This window comes from Stylophora pistillata, chromosome 14 (genome assembly GCF_964205215.1).
Source record: "Stylophora pistillata chromosome 14, jaStyPist1.2, whole genome shotgun sequence".
NCBI classification, from domain to species: Eukaryota; Metazoa; Cnidaria; class Anthozoa; order Scleractinia; family Pocilloporidae; genus Stylophora; species Stylophora pistillata.
The window spans coordinates 20,619,367-20,633,289 of NC_142532.1; the positions used below are offsets into that span (position 1 = coordinate 20,619,367).

Below are 13,923 nucleotides of genomic sequence, written 5' to 3' on the forward strand. Positions count from 1 at the left end.
AAGTTTTTTCCATACAATTTGTTAAGCAGTTTTTCAAGTTATGGTGTGTTAAATACCTGATAAATATAAAGGGGACTTCAGCAACCGCAGAACTTTCAATCCACGTTTACCATCAACTGCGAGGTGTGGCGTTTATCGTGTACACTCTAATCATTGTGTAGATGACATGAAATCTAGTTCAGCTCTTTTTCAGAAATGGTTAAGGCGCTCTGTTAGTTTTCAATCGGCTGTCTTCCTTTCTTGGTTTTGAAGACTAAGAAGACAACTATTTTGATTACTCCCGCTCATATTTAATCAGTTTCTTTCTTCATTTCAATCCCATCAAGACGTGCAATAGATTCGGTGTGATGTCGATCGAAACCGTCATTAATTTACTGAGCCGGACCGCTGTACAGATTGTGAGTCTGCTTTCTGAAGGGAACAGAAGAGTCGCAAATGTTCGTTTCCGAAAATACATATCTCAAATAACGCTCTTTCGCAGGTAAAGCTAAACATGGATATTAAAACTCCGTATCTCTCAATCCATGGCACGGTTCTCAGTCAGTCGACAGAGCTGAATAATGAAATGCTACGTCAGTGGGTATGCGGTCAACAACGCGGGCTCAAGTGCCCTAGGTCTAAAATTTAGCGAAATTAACGGAAAATAATAAGGGTTGACCTTTAAAACCGAGGAACTCTGTTTTCGTCGAAGGCACTTTCCTATTTCCAAAGGTTTAAAGGAGAAAATTAATTTTTTAAAATTTTTAGGTGTACCAAATTTTTCAAGGTTGTTCTGTAAAAGAAAAGCGGCAAGGAAAACGACGCCTCGAAGCAACAGAATAGGAAATAAACCATGCGAACGACTCAAAATCCGTGTTTCCGCGGCAAAACCTGGCGCATGCGTATACGTTATTCAGCTCTGTCCAGTCAGTCTAGAAACGAGCATAAAATCGGGCCTGCAAAAAACTGCGGTCAGCTGTTTCCCTGAGAACTACAACCACTGCTTGTGGGTTACTCGCTCTTTCGCTTGTCTTTACTGACTGGAGACTGGAACCGGCTTCTTTTATCTTCTATCCACCTCCAACTTCCCCTTAAACTATTCATTAATGCCGTTTTAGAATGTTCCCTGAAAACAGGATTATGATTTTTTAGGATCCTGGCAACCTCGCGCTAATTTGGACTCATGATCATCTAACAGTCTAGTCAAGCTTAGTGATTAAATAACATAAACAAGAAGTTGAAAGTTGGGTGACATCTTCTTTATAGTAGAGTTCGATGGTTATTTTCTTGTTCGAACTTAATTTCTTTTGATTTTGGTTATGATATAGTGTACAATAAAGATGTTAGAAAAAACTGGAAAATGAAATTGAACCACGGCTCTGTACTGTTGTCTCTGTGATTGTTTAAAATGGAGATAAAACAATTTTTGTACCTGAAAGTTCTTAGGGAAACATATCACAAGCAGCGAGTGTTTAACTTCTGTGAAGCAAAACATTCTCTCTTTCGCGGTCGATCATCCAAGCTACAACAACATATATCAACGTTAAAAGAATTATTGATGAACTTTTAAAATGACGCGTACGTATATACATATCATAATCTAATTCTAAGGAAAGTGAAAAAAAAAAATGTTCATGTTACTTGGTCTTAACATTTCTATGCTACTCTTTCCAAAACTGAACCCAGAGGGTCTCAATAGGGTCAACCGCTAAAGGTAAAATGGCCAAACAGTCGGTAAGTACTTGGTGTAATCCTTAATGTATGTTAACGTATGCAAATGACCATGTATTCCCATATGTTCTTCTGTATTGATCCATATATGAAGGATTTCACCAAGTACCTACCAAACAGTCGACGAATTTTAACCCTTTGTCGTGAAAAAAAGTTAACCGTAAAAGTATTTCTTTTAGTCTTAAAGGAAAGAATTTAACCATTAGCCGTAAAATGATCAAAATCTTTTAACTGTCAACTATAAAAGCCATCACCCTATTGACACCCTCAACCTACGTCAAGGTCCATCCCTCCGCAATGTGTTCTGGTATAAATAACAAGAAAGTGTTAGGAGTATTACTACTTCTCCCTTGACCGCTACCCGGGCGCTAATCTTTAGCGGGTCTATGTAGTTTTGAAACCCTTTCGTCAAGTTTCTTTGACTCCTGCATTTTGCAGGTACCCATGTATTCTCCCGGGTGGAGAGAGACACTAATGAAGTAGAGCCTGATTACACGTGCGATGCAAATGAACACGCTCGTGCGAAGCAAATTAGGGAACTTAAGCAATCACGACGGCTACGCCACGGAAGACGTCGATAAAAAAATGAGTTTCTACTTTTCATTACAGTTTCGAAAATGGCTGCATGTGTTTACCGTCTCATAGGGCGCCAGACTTCAAACTCAACATAACGCGTAAAAGTAGCGTTGAGTTCCAAATGTAAATTAAAATAATTTGCCGCCGCGGTTTCGGTTCGCAGACGACGCAAATTTTGGTGACTTCACGTTGTTGTTTTGCAAAGGACGGCTACGAAATGTACAAAGTTTTAAAACGCACGTGCTGGGCTGTTGTTCTGCCAATTAGATCTATTGTTTTTCCACGTTCTCGTTGCCGTCGCCGTCGGGGTTTGCTTAAATTCCCTAATGAAAGCGCACGACGGCGGTGCGAGCTACGAATTCCTCATCTACAACAGGGCAAGGGCATACGACTTGAGGTGTTTCCTAATTATAAAATCCGTTACTTCGACTGCTCTACAACCTAAGAATTTATCACCTACAGCATGATGTTCAAATTGGAAAGTTTTCTCGATGCGCTGTCTTTTGTTCAAGTTAGATCTATCGTTTCGTTGCCTTAACAGCCCACGTAGGATTTTTAAAGAACAAGAGAAACGTTGCAATTCGTTATTTAACTGCTCGTGATCTACAAATGTTTCGAGCGTTCTATGAACATATATTCAGCGGAGATTATTACGCTAGTAAACGACAGAAAATGCACCCAACAGTTCAGCTTTACCTCCAAGTCCTAAAGATTCTTTTCTGCAGGATCCACACCTCACTGATATGAAATTTTCAGAATAAAGTTTCTAAGCCATTGAAAACAATTGATACCTAAGTAGTGCTTGGAGTGCTTTTTTAAAAATTTATCAAGATTTCTCTCGCAATTAAGTGACTTGCTATATTTTCATAAAACATCGATAAAAAAAAAACATGAAACAAAAATCATCGATTTAAATTGGAATTGCTTTTAAAATTAAGATGTACTAAAACTGCCAACAATTGATTTGACTACCAGCTTTGCAACCAGGTTCGTTTGGTTCGAGACTAATTTTGTCTTCTTTGCTAAGAGGTAATTCCAGCCTGGTTGCTTTTAAAACCTAGAAATATGCCTGCAAAAACCAAGATATATTCTGAACCGAAGATTTTACAAAGGAAAAACAGAAAAGATCTCGATCAGAAACCAAGTCAGCCTGATTCAGTTAGCCCCATATTTGGTAGGAAAAGCTTAGTGCTCGGGATCGTACGGATCAGTATTTATGAATAAAGGCTCATAGTTTCTAAAGAAACTGTTTGGGGCTGCGTCGGTGGGGGTAACGAAATAATTTGAATATATCAACAAAGTTGAAATGGTAAATTGGCCGCCGTTACGGTTATAAAAGCTGACTTTTCGAGCGTTAGCCCTTCATCGGAGCGAAGGGTTAACGCTCGAAACGTCAGCTTTTATAACCGTAACGGTGGCCAATTTACCATTTCAACTTTGTTGATATATTCAAATTAAATTATTGGATCAGTATTCAGTTGCTTATTTCGTAAAAGACTTCAAGATCAGACAGAAAAAAACTAAGTGTTCTTGTGAAAAATGCACAGTGATCTACTCAATAGCCATCAGCTACTAAAAAAGAAAGAAATTCCAAAAATCTTAATCTCAGTAATTGAGTTAACTCAGTTACTTAATTAAAGAAATCGCAAGTTTGCGAAGAAAACAGCAATGAATAAGATCTTAGGAACAGAACTAGTTCTGTTGACCAGGCCTTTAATGAGGAGGCAGTAACTCTATTAATTATATTGTTAATACTCTTACTCAATACTTACTTAGACTGCCTAGTTTTCAGTGTTTAGTTTGTTACTTCGAAGAAAACTTCAATGTCGGATGGAGTAAAATAATCTGATCCTGTGAAAAATCTACACTCCCGGCCCGAATAACCCGGTGGATTGGAGTAAGTACTGCCACATCTAGCATATGATTGTTGATTGTTCCCTGAGTTATTTGATACGTAGATGTCATGTTCCAAACCAAAAGCGGGTCCGTAATAGGAACATCTGTACATGGCGTGTTGCTGGTTTTGGTATTGTCAGCTAGTAGTAGTAGTAGAAACTTTATTAAAGTGTCAAAAAGAACCGTCTAGCCAGGGAACGTTGTAAAGAGAGAAAACAAAAGCTTTGCTGGCTGAAGAATAAGCACAGGAACTTGCTAAAATGAAAAGAGTTAGGGACTGGTCACTATCTGTCACCTGGGTGAGAGAGGGGTGGAGCGAAGGATTCTGGGGGGCGTCAGATTTTTTTCAAGAAAAAAAGGGGGATCAGCCTTAATTGAGAGGCACTAAGATAGGGGAGGGACCATGAAAAAAAGGAGAAAATATCTTTGGATTATCAATAAGGACTGTAAGATAATGAGCAATTTTATGATCGGAAATTTGAGCACCTTAATTTATTAAAAACAAATTTAAAGGACATGAGAGCATATTTTTACTGTTCAAAAAGAGCACTTGAAATATGGTCCGAAGTGTTTTTCAAAGGCAACACATAATCCAAGGAGAGCATTAATTAAACATCGTTTGTTTTAGCTCTCCAATACAAATAATAGATAAAAAAAAACACGTGGAAATGACACGAAATGGGAATGTCAGAATTAAATCAAATCAAAGTGAAACATCAAAAATCGAATCAAATCCCAAACAAGACTTTGAGGTTAAAACGCGTTCCAAACGCGTTTCGAGCTATTTAAGAGTTTGTCTACTGCGAGATCTCACTTGTTACTGTCTACTGTGATATTTTTTGTTTCTGAGATGTTCTCATTGCTACAAGAAAAGTCCATGATTAATCGATTTGTTATCTTTTTTTCATGTGTGGGATGTTTGCCTCTTTGTTACTCACCGCTTGTCCAGGACCCGTCAGTATATCCGCCAAAGATATAATTGTTCACTTTGATGATTGTCACTGTGGGTCCCCTCCCATCACAGTTGCTATGGAATGTCGATGCCGCCCAGCCGTCAGTCTTTGCGCGCCAACACCTCACAAAACTACTCCGCCCTGAACTTACTAGGACTGGCTCTAGATAAGAAAGCAGCTTTTCTGTGTAGTTTTTGTAGTCGAGGCTGGTAAGAATAACAGAACTATTCAGGCCACCTGTACGTATAACCAACAAAGAGAGGAAAGGTCAGGGTTGCCTTACAATGCTTTCGTAATATCGAAGGAAACAACGAGATAAGGACATTGTCATAAAAAATAAAGATGAATTAAGGATGATCAAGATATAAAAATGGACACGATTGTAAACAACAAAATTTGAAGATTTAGGCCAATTTTTTTTTGCCTTAGAAAAGTCCAAAAGAGGATATCTATCCTCTCTTGGTGGGACATATTCCTCAGCCTTTTAACTGTTAAGAAATCCGGGATTGCTTTGGTTTCGCGTGAACTTCGCGATGTGATATTATCAGAACACTTGCACGACATTATCAACCACTTCGATACATTCCGAACTAAAAAAATTCCGCTTTTCTTGCGCAAGCAGTTTACGCTTTCTTGCTTTGAGTTTAAATAAGCTGTTTTTTATTCTCCTTTAATAGGCCGTTCTTATTACTTTGGGTTTGGTTTTACGATGCTCCGTTGAAAAACACTCTAATGGAGTGGAAACAATGGAACGACTGCACTAAAGGGGACAAGGGAATAACAAGCAACAGAGAAAATTGGTTTCCAGTCGACAAGCGAATATTGTTGACCTCTTCCCAGTCTTCTCGCGCGTAGCTTTTTTTCCTACCCACGCTGCCATCCTTTGAACTTTTACTTAATATAGGCCGAATCAATTCCAACTTACGGGTACAGATAATAGTGAAAATCATCGCACTAACTTACCAATACAGCTTTGCCCATTTCCTGTAAAACCGCTTTGCATGAGCAACTGTAAGAACCAATGGTGTTCACGCATTCGGCAATGACGTCACACACGGGAGTTGATGAATTACATTCGTTCACGTCTGAAAAACGAAATAGTTTGCAGTTGGTTTTAAAAAAAATAGCAGGAACTCAACCAATTTCTTCTCACTTTAAAAGCAAGAACTCACATCGCAAGACTTAAGTTGCAACTATTGGAGGAAAGGTTTTCTTTCTGTTTTTAGACAAGTACATTCAGTACAAGTAAGTTTATACGTCAGTTTTTTTTGTCTTAGGGTTGGAGTCTTCTCATAACATATTGTCACCATGTATTTGACCGTACTAAATTCTGATTTATCTCAGGGGCGATTATATGAAACTATTTATAATTTCAGTCACCTTCGGTTTTCATGTCACAAGGAGCCAGAACAGTCTTCGTGGGTACAATCGAAGTAAACCAGTATTTGCCGCTAACCGCTTGTCCTCCCTCGCTCATTTTGATTTCCTTGCAAGTCTCTGCAGGCAGCTCAGGAATAGAACCGAGAGGGACTAAACCAAGAAAATACACATGTACAGTAAAAATGTCTCATGTAGCTACTGCATTATTGTATTATTAGGTATCGATTTTAATTCCATTTTAGCTCGTAAAGGCTGTGGTTATTCATATTGGTAAAAAACAATAAGATTTTTGATTTTTGGATTTTTCTCTCGATTTATTCTCCACCAATATGGGTGGCGACCAATAGACTGCTTTCTGCGTGTCTTTCTCAGGAGGTCATTTGGTTACTCGGGTTACCCTTCTCCTCAGGACGCAAATACTCCGCTGTGATTAGTTAGTTAGATTCATAGACCGATACCGATTGAAGGTGATGAATTTAACTTCAGTAAATAGACTGATTTTAAAAAGGAAGGAAGGCTCTGTCAGATTCTTATGCCCCTCTCCCCGTAATTGGCAGTTAATTGGAAGTCAGTTTTCTATTGTCCTCCCCCCCTTATACGTTGTTGGCCACCACCCCTCCCACCCCCAAATATGATGACTTGTCCCTTAGAAATGACTGAGGTTTAATTGCTTAAAAATGAAAACTTCCAAGAGCTAAAATTGTCAGAAATTTATGGCAGACAGAGGGGATCTTGACTTACCTCTGTTCAAATGTCGTTTGAAATAATACCGCTCCGCATTAGGAACGTAATTTTCGGGTCTGGCCTCCTTGGTGCGGTTATTTAATTCACAAATTTTTTGAGTGAAAACGTAATTGAAACTTTGACATCTGACGTCAGCGGCACACTCATTGTAACACACGACCCCCCGGGAAGCTCCCGTGATCCTCTTGAAGATGTGACGTTGCAGCATCATACCAAGTTTGGAGACTTCGCCCACGATGCATTGTTGTGCATTAGCACTGGAGAACACCTTACATACTAAGACTACCACTGCTATGTAGGAGAGTTTTGGAAGGATCATTCTCTTCAGAGCTGCAGCAAAGGTGGCCTGAATTCACAAAATATGTTAAAATATCATTGAGGTTGGCAACCCTGCCCCTGGTAACGTTAATATTTCAAACGCGCCATATTAGTTTTTGTAGATTTAGACAACCAGTTTAAAAATATCCTTAAAAAAATCTGAATGCATAACCAACCTCTTTAACTTCGCTTTTTCCTCAAATAACTCGCTTTTAATGAAATTCATCAGAAACGCCCTATATGTTGAGAGAAGAAAGCGAAAAACACGCGAGAATGCACAAGACCGCGCGAGAATGCACGATCACGTTAAAGTTGCGCGTGAAATTAAAGGGATTCTGGCCCCACCTTTCTCGCACGCCTTTCGCTTTCTTGAATACACTCTCGAATTTCGATCATTTAGTCGAATTTTTTAATCTGAATCAGTTTCCTTTCGATTAATAATTCATTCCGCATTTCACACCTCTGGATCTGCCATAGGATAAAAAAAGAAGGGAAGTCAAGAAACCGTCTCTTTTAGGCATGCCCTAACCGTTGCTTTGCAATTGAGTTTTTGGCCAAAAAAGTCATGGTTACTTTCTGCCATCCTAAATCTTTTTACCATGGTTTTTATCAGCTTTTTCTTGTTACATTTAAAACTACATTGGAAATATCTTTGAATTTTTATGGCAAGGTTATCATGCTGTTCAGAATCAGACAGTTGGGCCAAAATATGGGAGCCGTTTGAATTCCCATTTTACTCCAGAATGTGTAGAATTAGATAATTTTCTTTGCGAGTCTTGCAATTTGAGTTGTACGGTAAATAAGCTAAAAAGAATTAATCTGAGAGTCTTTTAAGTTTTACGTAACTTGTTACGTTGGCTCGTTTCTCAGAGTATGTTTTAAGTTGGCAAACTAACTTTTCGGGTTTATAAAGTATGTTTTAAGTTGGCAAACTAACTTTGCGGATTTATGAATCAACATTAGATTGGAATCATTACATTATTGCTTAAGAATTTGATGATGAGTCATTTTCCATCTAAGTTTTCAAAAAAACTATCAAATTGTTTCTATAAATAGCGTACAAATCCTTTCCGGAAAATTCTGAATCGATATGGTATTTTTTACATGTTGTTTTAGTTAGATGACCCACATATTTAAGAAACCTTAACCGCAAATTCCTTCATGGTGTCGAAGAAAAGTTGCTCTAAAACCGAAAAGTTGTACACAAGAAAAAAATAGCATCTTTGTTCGATAAATAATAAAAAATTTGGATTATTGGAATATATGTAGCTGTGCATCATTATCACATTTTCATCCAGTTCCTAAATGTTGTCCAAAACCGAATTCATCTTGTGATTCCTTATGCTGGGCAACTGACAACTGATGGTGATAGTGTATTAAATCGCATTCTAAGTATTTCTTTTGAATATAATAAAGAAAGATTTACTTGCCTTTATTATTCTCAATTTGCCCGCTTTGTGTTTCTTGAACCTATGTCTAGATGATTCAAACATATATATATGTATGTATCTATAAGGGAATAACCTTTGGACCTCGCTGCATCAAGACTTGGCAGGTGAGATGACCATCAAGGCGATGAATATAATGCCAGCGTTCCTCGGGTTTATTATCCCTTAGAAAATGATAACAGTCAAAACAACTGATAATAACCGCCAAGCCTTAATTAAAAGTAATTAGTCTTCCTGCATTGGAAAAATTTTTTGCCAGTGGGTGTCAGGTTGCATTGTAAAGACAATGTACAGAAACTTTGACAACACGTCTGCTAGGTAAAAAAACGATAACACTTGCAATTTAAATTTAACAATGATTTCACATCTGTCCTTTTTGTTTGCCTACTTGTTTTCGCTAAACTCCTTCTTAGAATGTCAGAAAAGGTCGTATGATCATCGATTATAATTAAATGTTCCATACTGTATCAATTCTAGATCTTTAATTTTCAGTGAGAGCGGCTACAAACAATGAAATCAACAAATCGACAGTGGTTTAGCGTGGTTTGTACTCCTATCGACGAAGATATTCGTCATCTCAATGCTCAAAATTTTATGGAATCACGAGGCGGATGATTTTCCCCGCAATATCGACGCCATTCAGTTGCGTGTCAGGTTGGGGGTTGGTAAAACAAAGTGCGAGGTTTTATTCCTGAAAGAAACGTTGGAGATTTACAAGCAGGTGTGGAAAATTCATTGCTAATTACCACTCTCTTTTACTTCCCAGAAAAAGAAAACACAAAGACGAAAAGTCAGAGAAAAATGATAATACTTTGCTTACGCCTATATCTCAGTATTGTGAAAGTTTAGGTTTTAAGTCAATCCTTGTAGAGTTTCCATTTTTTGAGGCTAGGTTTTTAAAATTCTATAAGGAAATAATTTCAGAGATTCTTAAAAAATTAGATTGATTTAACCAGTAAATGTTTCCCACCATATCACAAAGTTGACATGATAATATGTAAATACATTCCGTTTGATCATATCGATACCAATTTGGGGATGAACACCCAGTGATTCTAAAATTTCTGTCCGTTGCGTGGCAATTAAATAACCCACGCTATTTAACATGGCAATATTTAATCCAGAAAGAACTTTTTCTGTGTTTACGCAGCTTCATCTAGACGCGAGGAGGGTAGTCAGTTCGTATAACAGTTATGCAATCAAAAGCTACAGTCGAGGGTATGCATTATTTTGGAGAATTCATTGCTGCTATGAATTATTTCCTATATTGTGGCTATATCCTCTTCAGCCACACTAAACGACCAATAAGCGCGCTCCAAATATACCAGTCATTTCAAACTAAATTTAAGCAGGTGTATTAGTTGGGGATGAATTCTTCATTCTTAAACTTTCAAAACAGAAAGATACTAAGGGAGTTTTAATTTTCAAAAAAGCGTAATTACCTTTACTCAAATTGATAGATGGAAGACCGGTTTAACTTCATTTAAAAGTAACGGTAGGCGTATAGAAGTAAAATAATCAGTGATATTTAAGAGAGAACACGAAACCTTTTTAATTAGTTTTCGAGCATTGGGAGAACTTAGACATGCTTTAACTGATTACTATAACTAATGTTAGAAAATACGAAATGGTTGCGAAAAAAGACACGAAAATGACGGTGGCAATCGTGAGAGTACATAGAAGTCAAACATGTTGGAACAACAAAATGTCAGTTCCAAAGGGCAGGAAAACATGTCTGTGATGACTGGTTCACTGTGACTTAGACATATCTCTATGCTGAGATTTCGTTTTGTTTGTTTGTTTTCGTACTTAATCTTTTATTTTCCAGAAGTAACTAACACATAACTTCTTCTTACGATATCAATTCGCTATCGGAAATCCAGCTTAAAAGTGATAAGAATAATTAACAATTACTCCACGAGCGCGCGTTGGATATGAGATGATAGATAGCCAACCAGGCGCGAAGCGCCGAGTTGGCTATAATCATCTCATATCCAACAAGTGCGAGTGGAGTAATTGTTTTATTAAAAAAAAAACGCCCCCAAGATATTACACAAATCTTCTTGGCTTTATTATGTAAGAAGAAACTGGATATTACAATGTACAGATATTAGATTATGGTATATTGGCTCATATACCATAATGGCTAAGCCAATAAAAAGTCTTGAATTGCATTATGCAATGATCCAGTTTTTAATAATAAAAAATAATCAACTAGAGGTCATCTTTATGATAAAACTCCAAACTCTCCAAATCAGTCTAAAAGGAAATATATGGCATCTGGAGGGGAGAATTACTAATGAGGCACTTAAATCAATTTCAGGTATTTTTCAAACAGCTGCAGTTGTCAGAGCTCGCTATGACTCGTGTCCACTCCCTGCGATTTAAATTTCGCGACCCGCTGTCGGAACAAGGTAGGTACCATGGGGACGAGGACGTGGAACAGTTGCTTTCGACTTTGACAGAAAAACGTGAAGTAGCAGTAATTGGCCCAGGAAGAGGCCCCGCTGGGAAGAGTTATTCACAGATTGTTCGCCAAACAAGAGGTTTGTGTCGCGGCAGATTAGCTAGACTAAGGCAACATGTCTACAATTAAAACTTGAACGTTTTAATCTACTTATTGATAATGTTTGCAGATGAAAGTAACTGCTTTTTTGTCTTTCATAGAACGCGAGAACAGACTTTTCTGTGGACGAATAGATCTCTTCAAATGTCTTTGCAAGCTCATGCAATAAAACCAAAATAGTATTTTTGATAGATGTGATCACGTTTTGGAAACCAACATCAACCACGAGAATTAATTTTTCCAACCACAACCTAATTAGAATGATTTCCCGCTTAACGCGGGTCGCAAACATTTACTTAGCGCAGCTTTGCATCTACTAACCCGCGTGAAGTCCCCTTTTGCAACTCTACCTTCTAGGGTCATATTACAACCTCCTAAGTTCTTTTAGATGCTATAAAAAAATTGGGCTATATCAGTAGCCACATGCAGTCTTAGACAGCCTATTTTTCTATCTTAATAAAGTAATTTATTATACACTGAATGCAAATATGGCGTCCAATTTGGTTTGCCATTGTTCTGGACTCCCTAGCCTCGTCTTCACGTGGAAATACAAAAGGATTATTACATGTGTGAGAGGCTAATCAGTTTAGAACAATGGCAACTCAAATTGGACGCCATATTTGCGTTCGGTGTATAGTCGTTCTTAATCTGTAGTAATCTTCTCAATCCTTTACCATCCCCGCTTCTTTCTCGTTTACTCTTTCTCTTTTCTTATTTTACCATCTTACCTAGCTAATATATTATAGCCTCTTTCACGTTTAAGATAACTTTTCCCGTTTAGAAAGCGACATCCGATATTGTTATGTAATTTAATTACGCTACGCTATTTCCTCATTTTTACTTTATCTTTGTCAACGGGGGCAACCAGCCCTACCAGCTCAAGACTTCCCACCCCCCACCGGTCGGGAGCGCATTTTGTTAGCATCAATTCCCCGTCCCCGCCCCTTGTCGCGTCCTTGTCCTCAAAGAATGGACTGTGTACTGACCAATGACGATTTCAGACTTGCGGGTGCATTTACTGATGACGTCATTTTTCAATGACGAAGAGTGATCTTAATTCGAAATCAGTAAGAAATTGTGCTTCCTTATGATAAACTTTTGCAAGAATAACAGCAGATTTTTGTAAACTTCAAACGGCAAACTCTCAATGCTTGAGTCAACTGATTAAGATATGAATTCCTTCACGGATCTGTCATACGTTCTTTGGATGTTAAATAGGAGAAAGTGAGCATACTTCAGGACGATACCTGCCTTCTATGAGAACTCAACTTTTTTTCTGAATTTGTTTCTGTCTTGATTCATGTAGCGAGCTTGCCGCCGAAATATTTAACAGTTTTTAGAGCAATGACTCTTTCCGAGTGAGAAAAAAATAGATCTTTTCTATTGGGAGACAAATGAAAGCAAAAGCAAAAATAGTTGAACGGTTATTTAAAGTGATTTGTATCTTAGTCTCGATTAACTTAAGCGAAACTTTGGTGTTTCAGATAACACAATCAACAAAATATAAAGCAGTTACGACTCTTTGAGTTTCTTAGTAGGTTGGTTTCTTTGATCTTTACTGTGAGAATTTATTCCTGGCGGGTAATTGTCTCACAACGGTTAAACAATGAAAATCATAACTAGTGATGAACTGAGTTTTATTTAAATTCAAAGGATTACAGTTTATTTCTGACATAAAAACCTTTAACCCTAAAGTCAGGCACAGAAATGGTCAGATATGAATTCGGAACTTTCCTGATGACTTCAAAACTTTTATCAGGCCATATCTCTATGTGACTAGAAACTTATCGACCGACCAAGGGTTCATATGTACTTTATGTATTGAGAACAAATAGGGTCGAGTTTTTTTCAGAGGCCTTGTCAAATGGCTACCTCCCTAGATGATACAACAACACTTTTGTCAAAAGAATCAACCATGCGACAAAGTTTTCTCTATACAATATGTTAAAAAGTTTAAGTTATGGTGTGTTAAATACATGGTAAAGATAGAGGAGATTTTAGCGACCACAGAACTTTCAATCCACGTTTACAGTCAACTGCGAAATGTGGCGTTTATCGTGTACACTCTTATCAGTGTGTCACTGATGACATAAACTCTAGTTCAGATCTTTTTACTGAAGATAGAAAACTGCCATCTTTAGTGGTTATGGCTGCATGACCGTTCTACAAAATAGAATATATAGTTGCCTCCTTCACAGCCTAACATCAATATGCGTATTCTCCATACTGTTCTATTTACATTTCCTATGACATTTCCATATGATCAGTTCCTTACTTCTCATGAGCTTAATGTTTGATTCAGCAGTAATACTTGCTGGAGAATTTAGATGGT

At 37.7% G+C, this 13,923-nt stretch overlaps 1 pseudogene across 1 annotated transcript; it reads right to left on the bottom strand.

Moving 5' to 3' along the window:
• Positions 1 to 1,516: 1,516 nt before the first annotated feature.
• On the bottom strand, positions 1,517 to 8,052 carry LOC111336521 (uncharacterized; annotated as a pseudogene). Its single transcript, XR_015995198.1, has 7 exons — positions 8,038 to 8,052; positions 7,257 to 7,605; positions 6,516 to 6,665; positions 6,099 to 6,220; positions 5,121 to 5,372; positions 4,059 to 4,437; positions 1,517 to 2,014 (listed from the first exon to the last, which is right to left on the bottom strand). The product of XR_015995198.1 is annotated as an uncharacterized LOC111336521 (transcript).
• Between the last annotated feature and the right edge of the window lie 5,871 nt (positions 8,053 to 13,923).